This window comes from Biomphalaria glabrata, chromosome 13 (assembly GCF_947242115.1).
Source record: "Biomphalaria glabrata chromosome 13, xgBioGlab47.1, whole genome shotgun sequence".
NCBI lineage: Eukaryota > Metazoa > Mollusca > Gastropoda > Planorbidae > Biomphalaria > Biomphalaria glabrata.
The window spans coordinates 29298860-29307317 of NC_074723.1; positions in this window are offsets into that span (position 1 = coordinate 29298860).

Here is an 8458-nt window from a genome sequence, read left to right on the forward strand (position 1 = left end):
TGTAAAAAAAAAAATAAAATTGTAAGGCCATATCTCAAGGCTCTCAAGACCTTTCTGCAGGCAACAGTAGCAGATAAAAGAAGAGGCAGACAGAGAAAGAAATGGGAAGCAACACCGAAGAATGGGCGAGTCTATTATTGAAAATGATTGGTAGCAGCAGCAAAGAATGGACGAACCTATTATTGAAGGCGATACTTGTCGTGTCAAAAAAACAACAGAGGAATGGAGAGAGAGGTCGACAGATCATCTTAGACTGCTATGGAATAAGTCTGAAGGTTAACCTCCTGATCAAAACAATATACTCCACTCTCTAACACAAGATTATAACATTTTAAACATACAGTTTTTTTTTTTTCAAAGGTATCTTTCAGTTTGGATAAATTTGAAACAGATAGATCTACTCTTTGTTTATTTTCTCAACTCTAATATACGGTTTACATTTTCTGAGCACCAAAATAAAAAAAGAAAAGAAAGAGATACGGAGAAATGTGTGTGTGTGTGTGTGTGTGTGTGAGTGAACAAGAGATAAAATGTAAGGAAAAAAGAGAAAATGTGTGTGTGTGTGAACAAGAGATAAAATGTAAAGAAAATCGAAATAAAATATATAAAAAGAAAAATAACCAAATTCCTTTGCGCTACAAGCAAATGAGCTTAGAAATGTGATTTGACAGAGCTCAAAAGGGCATAAGATTATCAAGTAGTAAGATATTCCTATTAAAATAAATAGCTTATTAACACTTCCTATAAAATATGCACACCAGAAATACCAAAAATAGCTGGCTATTTATAGTTATCCGCCAAATAGTCCATAGAATCGTATCAGGCGAGCTCTGGTAGTTGGTTTCTTTTAATGGGGTCAGATCAACGATGGTATCCTGACTTAGGAGACAAAAAGTGTTAATATTACTTAGAATTTCAAACACACAAACATAACACAATCATCGACTTGAATTGTAAGATGGTTAAAAGTGGCGGCGTAACTGGGAAAGATCGGCGAGGGGGTGTTTGGCGTCACTGGCGCCCCTGTTAACTTCCTGCAGCGACACTGGTTAGCATTCAAGGGAAATGACAGATGGACTGATAAGAAACCGCTTAGCTGAGTTTTAGAACTGGAGCAGAGAGTGTTTCTCAAAACTGGAATCTAAACCGCGTTGACCCCTCGAGATTACACAAGCATGCTAATCACAACAAACTGATAGGGTGACGAAGCACAAAAAAGTCCATGGAAACAATAAATACTTCCAAAATCGAGGGAAGAGTTCAAAGAAAAGGCGAATTCAAGTGATCATTGGTGTGCAGAAAAAGTGGCCATAGTGAAGTTCCTCGTTTGTGATTGGTAATGAGAACAACCAATCGCATTGTTTATGTTCACTGAGTGAAACGTTGACATCTCTCAGACTCTATTGTAATTCTTAATCAATGCTGACCTTGTTCGTTTGTTTTCAGTTATCTATCTATCTATCTATCTATCTATCTATCTATCTATCTATCTATCTATCTATCTATCTATCTATCTATCTATCTGTCTGTCTATCTATCTATTTATCTATCTATCTATCTATCTATCTATCTATCTATCTATCTATCTATCTATCTATCTATCTATCTATCTATCTATCTGTCTATCTATCTATCTATCTATCTATCTATCTATCTATCTATCTATCTATCTATCTATCTGTCTGTCTATCTATCTGTCTGTCTATCTATCTATCTATCTATCTATCTATCTATCTATCTATCTATCTATCTATCTATCTATCTATTTATCTATCTATCTATCTATCTATCTATCTATCTATCTATCTATCTATCTATCTATCTATCTATCAGTCTGCCTGCCTGCCTGCCTGTCTGTCTATCTATCTATCTTATCTATCTATCCATCTATCTATCTATCTTATCTATCTATCTTATCTATCTATCTATCTATCTATCTATCTATCTATCTATCTATCTATCTATCTATCTATCTATCCATCTATCTATCTATCTATCTATCTATCTATCTATCTATCTATCTATCTATCTATCTTATCTATCCATCTATCTATCTATCTATCTATCTATCTATCTATCTATCTATCTATCTATCTATCTATCTATCTATCTATCTATCTCTAATTCTCTCCGTAACCCAACCATGCGGGACATCACGATGAAAAAGTCATGGAAAGATAACTCTTTTCTTTCTGCAAGTCGGACTAGAGTTACCCCACGTAACTTTCACGGTGCCAGAGAGCGAGGCTCTGAAAATAAAAAGAGAGGGAGTGGGGGGGGGGGGGGAGAGTATGTCACGGATTGGCTCGTAACTTATACCAAGTTTTATTTATCACAGGGACAAACGGGCGTCTACTTATATCTCTCTTTAGATCTAACTAGTTTACCAACTATTCTGTCACTTTCCTATCATTTTTTCGCCATTTCTGTCCTGTATTTGTAAGTAATAGTTCAGTGTATTAGGGCTTAATTTTCTTTACTGTTTAACCTTATGTATTCAAGTGTCTATAACAGGGGCGGACCGGGTGTCAAAATCGACCCGTCCATTTCTATTCAATCAGGCCGATAAATTGCATGTCATATGATGGGTATCCAATTATAGACATACCTGTTCTCAAAATCATTTTGTTTAGTTTGAACAACGATAACTGTACAACTTCAAACAGTGAACTCTATATCTTTATTAGAAACACATAGGCTTTATGTTGCTTTTTAATAGCTTAGTGTGTAAGCCCTAAAAGGATAAAGCCTACTAGAAACACTGTCTACGGATGTAAGCTATTAAATTATTTCAGTAAATTTGTTACATAAACTTAGTATTTTTAAACTGTAGAGATATTCCATTACTCGACGCTCAGATGGCGCCTTTTATAAGAGAATATTATAAAACCTTTAACAATTTAAACATGCGGCCCTTTCGGTGGACATTTGCCCAAATGTCGATATAGCCAGTTCGCCTCTAGTGATGTTTGTCTAGTGAACTATGAATATTCGTTTGTTTTAAATCTCACTGCTCTATTTTTGTTTGTTCTAGTTTCTTTGTTTTCTCAAGTTAAAGAGTCCCAAGCAGACGACATGTAATCTAATATTGGTCTAACCAAGGTGAAATAAATCTTAATTTTATCTTCTTGTTTGCTTGTAAAAAAAAAGGTGTTTACATTTATTTATTCTTTTTTCAAAGTAGCAGAGGCGTCCTGAGCAAAACGTGCGAGGCAAGCTACTTTATTGGCACCCCCTCCCCCATTTATCATCATCATCACATAGAAATATAGGCGTGTGTAGCCATTCTAAGGGTAGCGCCCTGGGCATCGTGCCGCCTTGCCCCCTTCCCTACACTACGCCACTGAAACGTAGTTATTCTAATGAATAGAGATTTTAGTAATGTCTTGTCTGCATCAGATGTGGCCGCGACTGGGTTTGTGTGTTTATGGGAAATACTGCATTCAATCTTCATTAATCATCGGAATCGAAGACATTGCCCTTGCCTTATTCTGTAGGATGTAATGAAAATACAGTTCAATAATAACGCAATGCCACTGACCTATAAAAACAAAGATCCTAATTCATCAGACCTCAATAGAAGCTAACACTCATTCTAAAGAGAGAGTGCGAGAAAGAGAGAGAGAGAGAGAGAGATAGTGATACAGCGAAAGAGGAAAAAGGAAGAGAGGAAAAAAAACACATACACACCGAGGAAGAGAGAAAGGGAGAGATATGAACAACACAGAGAGAGAGAGAGAGAGAGAGAGAGAGAGAGAGAGAGAGAGAGAGGGCGGAAAGATAAAGTGAGGATCGGAAACGTCAAGTTCAGTAACTCGGTTTGGACTGGCATACTAAGAGCTGGGTAAATCTCAAGTGAGTGATTTATTTCCCTTAGCTGTCCCGGACAACAATGGAATTTCTTGGGTTACAAGAGATGTGGGTGGATGTTCAGAGAGTTACAAGGGGCGAGGGGAGAATGGATGAGCACTGACCAGTGAGAATAGATGAGCACTGACCAGCGAGAATTGATTGTTTAAGAAAAATTCAAATGCCTGATATTTATTTTAATGAATAAAATTGTATCTACAATCTACAACAATAAGCGAGGGTGTTACATAAGAATGGGTGTGTTTTTTTTTTTTTTTTTTTGCCAGGCATGTACGGGGATAGCCAGAGCCGGATTTACGATAGTGCAAACAGTGCAGCTGCCAAGGGCATCGCCCTGAAAGCTAGGATGCTTTAATATAGCCTGTGACATTATGCATCATTAAGAGGCTTTATTTATATAGTTGTCCTACTTTTACTATTTATGGAGGATCATTGTAATAGAATGTTTATTTAAAAACTTTGAACACCATTTAAAAAAATGAAAATGGAAAGGATATTTAAGCAGCTTTTAAAGATTTAATTTCAAATAAAAGGCTCCAAATGAATACCAAAAATAGTAAACTCATGTGTACCTCTAGAAACAGCCGTAGTCCCTTACAGTTTCTAATTAACATACGTATCAAATTGCATTAGTTCAGAAACAACCGTTAGACTGTTAACAGATGATCACATAATATATAGATCTATAAAAACAAGCAAAAATTTAAAATAACCAAAAAAAAGGGGGGGGGGGGTGGTGTATTAAAGGGAAAGAACCCCACATTTACAGCTACATATCTCAATAATGTAGAAGTTTTTTTTCCTTTTTTGATATCAAACAACATAATTATTTTTAATAATAAAATATCTAATAGGTTATTTTTTAAATTGATTAATGTTTTGTTAAGTACAGTGAATAGTTTGAATATTGGTGTGGGAGAAATAACGTATTCAATTATCTAAGGAGACAAAACCCTAAATATTTAGCAATATCTGTGAATATTGAAGGATTAACTTCTCTTGTTGGTATCCAACAAAATAATTAATGACCAGTATTTAATTGACTAATTGCTATTTAAATTCATTCGTGTATTGTGCAAAGTTTCAACTTGACTCGAGAATGGATTTGGGAGAAATAACGAGTTCAAACCTTTTACCAGTAAGACAAGACAGACACAGTAAGTTGATATAAGCTTTGTAACAACACAGAATACTTGATATTTTCAAAGAGAATTAGATGAATTACAGAAATGGGAATGTCAGATTGATGCCAATAATTAAGAGTCACATCCATCCATCCAACCAAATCAGTCGCGCGACAGCACCAGGGGGGGGGGGAGGAAGGGAGACAATGGCCTCCATTCAGATCTCCCTTGAACTTCTCGGTCTCCATGCCCGGCCTAAGTTGCTGTAGATGTGCATCTACATCGTCAATCCATCGTATTCTTGGTCTGTCTTTGGGTCTCTGACAGTTCTCTGACTTTCATTCGAGGTGACCTGCCCAGAGAAGTCTGTTCCTTATTATTTTATTTTCCTCACCATAGGTAGGTCTTCATACAATAGGTATATATCCTGGTTAGTGCGTGCCCTCCAGATAGTTTCATCCCGTATAGCACCATAGATTTTCTAAGTATTTTTCGCTCGCAAGTATTTAGCAGATTTCCTGTGTTTTTTTTTAAGTGTCCATGTCTCACTTGCATGCATGACTACTGTTCATATTAGGCTTTATACATAGTTTTCTTTAATATTGTTATATAATGTTCTTGGGGAAATGATGGTTGCTATAGAACGCTCTGTTGCCCTCGGCTTTTCTTTATTTCTTTAAGTAGGTAGTTTTTTAGACTAACTAAAAAAAATATCTAAAATAATAATAAAACCCAATTATCTTAAGGTAAATCAGTTACACAGCCAAATAACATGAATAAAGTTAGCCAGCCAAACAATAAAATAGCATCGACAACACTTTCTACCTTCACACTGCATAAAGGGAGGTAGGATTCTGGATATTGAAAATGTTTTTTTCAGAGATTCTGATATTCAAGCTCAGACTATAAACCTTCTTCTTACCATACCACATAGATTACAGCCTTTAGGTGGGCTCTCCTGAGTTTTTTTGTGAAAACACAAACTCTTTTTATAATCTCGTTTTTATTTTAAACATTTTTACACACCTGAGAGTTAAAATAATCAGACGCTCGGCTGTTAAGTATGAACAGAAATCGATTTCAGACAATGCTATGAAGCCGTACAACTATTGAATCATTTCCCCTCTGACAGTCACAGAGCAGAAAGGGAAGCACTAGCACTAGCTGCTACCATGTTAGCAAATCATCCAAGTTCCCCACACAGTCAGATTGTCTTTCTAACCGATGCGAAAACAACCCTCCAAAGCTTGCAAAACTCTGATTCCTCTTTTATTAAAAACCTCAGAACAGCACTTACAAAGCTCAACAACAGCAAAAGAAAACTGTTATTCAATGGATACCAGCTCATATACAAATAGAAGGAAATGAGAAGGCTGACACACTCGCCAAAAGTGGGAGAACTAACCCACAAACAAACTCTGCACTCTATCCAGAAGAAATTAATTGTAAATAAAATAAATGAGAAATGGACAAGCTCTCATCCAAATCACAAGAAAGATGACGCTTACTATAATCTATCCCGACAAGACCAACGTCTAATCTTTCGACTCAGGACCGGACACAACAGAATGCGACAACACATGTACCGGAAGCTCAAAATTGGAACCAGTGAAATCTGCCCATGTGGAGTATCACCAGAGAATGCCGACCACGTCTTCTAAAACTGCTCACTTTACCAAGAGGCCCATATAAGACATTGGCCGCAAATCACCTCAATAGAAAGGAAACTATATGGAGAGCTCCCTGATTTGGAAACCACTGCGCAGTTCATCCCATGTATTGGTCTAGTCATCTGAACACTCCAACATAACAATGAGAAGGAAGAAGAAGAATTTCCCCTTGCAGAACCTCACTGGTCGAACCTCGTTGTTGAAGAGACCAATCAAGGAATGAGAACGTAGGGTGCTGTTATATGTTCAACTATTCTTTTTAAACTATTCGCATATTTACCATTTTCAAAAGACTTTGGTTTCTTATAGTTATAATGTTTTTTGTTTGGTGTAATGCACAAATTGTAAGACAAATTTCCTTACGGATAATAAAGATTATTTTTATTATTATTATTATAATGAGTACGGTACCTAAATATAGGCCAGTTTATTAGACTTTTCTGAGGCATTTGACAAAATTCACCACCAAAGCTTGTTTTAAAAAAAATACTAAAATATTTTGGCAAAACTGTCCACTGCAGTGAATACACCAATGGATTCAGGATTTGTAAATCCAATATGTAGGCCACGGATGGTTAGCGTACACTTGTTACATTCTGCACTCTTTTTTGTCCTGATCGTTGGACTAGAAGATTATCTCCCATGAGCTAAATTCTATATCAAACAAGTAAATTCCACGAATAAAGAAACAAATACACAAAAAAAGAGGTCATTTAAAAATATTTTATTTGTTGTTGTCTTCTTCAACTCATAAAACTATATTGAAATATATCCTTTTAAATCCTATATATATTCATGTAGTAACATTGAAGTAAAATTAGATCCTCAAATACATTGTTCTAGTCTCTAGTAAACTTTACACTTCACATCAGCAACTATTTGTAAAGGTTTTTGTTTAGTTTGGTCGAGAATTGCCAGAATACTTTTCATTTTATTGCTTTGGCATGATAAGACTTCCTAATACCGGTATTAAAGGTATTTAAAAAAATAATCCATAACTAAATATAAATCATTACAACAAATGAATGCATATAAAACAATTGAAATATATTAGTTTAAAATATTTTTAAAGTAATTTAATTTAATACCAGTAACTATTTATTTTAAAAGTAACTTACAGTAAAAAAAACAACCTTAAATAAATAAATAAATAAATAAATATTTATATACCGGTATATAAAAAACAAAAAAAAATACTGTGTGTAAAACTTTTTTAAAATATCTACTGGTCCGGTATGTCTTAAGGCTAAATAATCACATAATATTTTATCTAAATGTATTTGAATATAAATTTTATAATTTATTTTTTTTCAAAGAAGATGTTGATTTAGATTAATAATATAGGTCAAATATCTCATTTGCAAAATGTATTTCAACATAAAACAACTATGCTTAATTGCACTTGATTGAATGCATTAGGATAGGAACAACAAACTCATTGTTCATTATGTCACATAAAAAGATGATGTTGACACAACCTAGACATGGAATAATTATCTTTGCAAGGAAAGAACTAAGGTGCAAGAATCCATGAGACTAATGGCAGCAAGTTGAGTCAGCAGCTGAACACTCATTTCAAATGATTGCTTGACAGTAACAAGCATTTAAATCTACAACAAATATATCTTTTGATAATATAGTGTGCAAGCTCAATTCTAATCGAGCCAAGCAGTATTATGTAGCTTGCACTTTACAAGACATGAAAGGTTTAACAAATTAATACATTTATAAATAAATAACATTTTATTGAAAGTCTTTCGCCTAATTTTTCAAACTAGTTCACTTTTTTGTGTC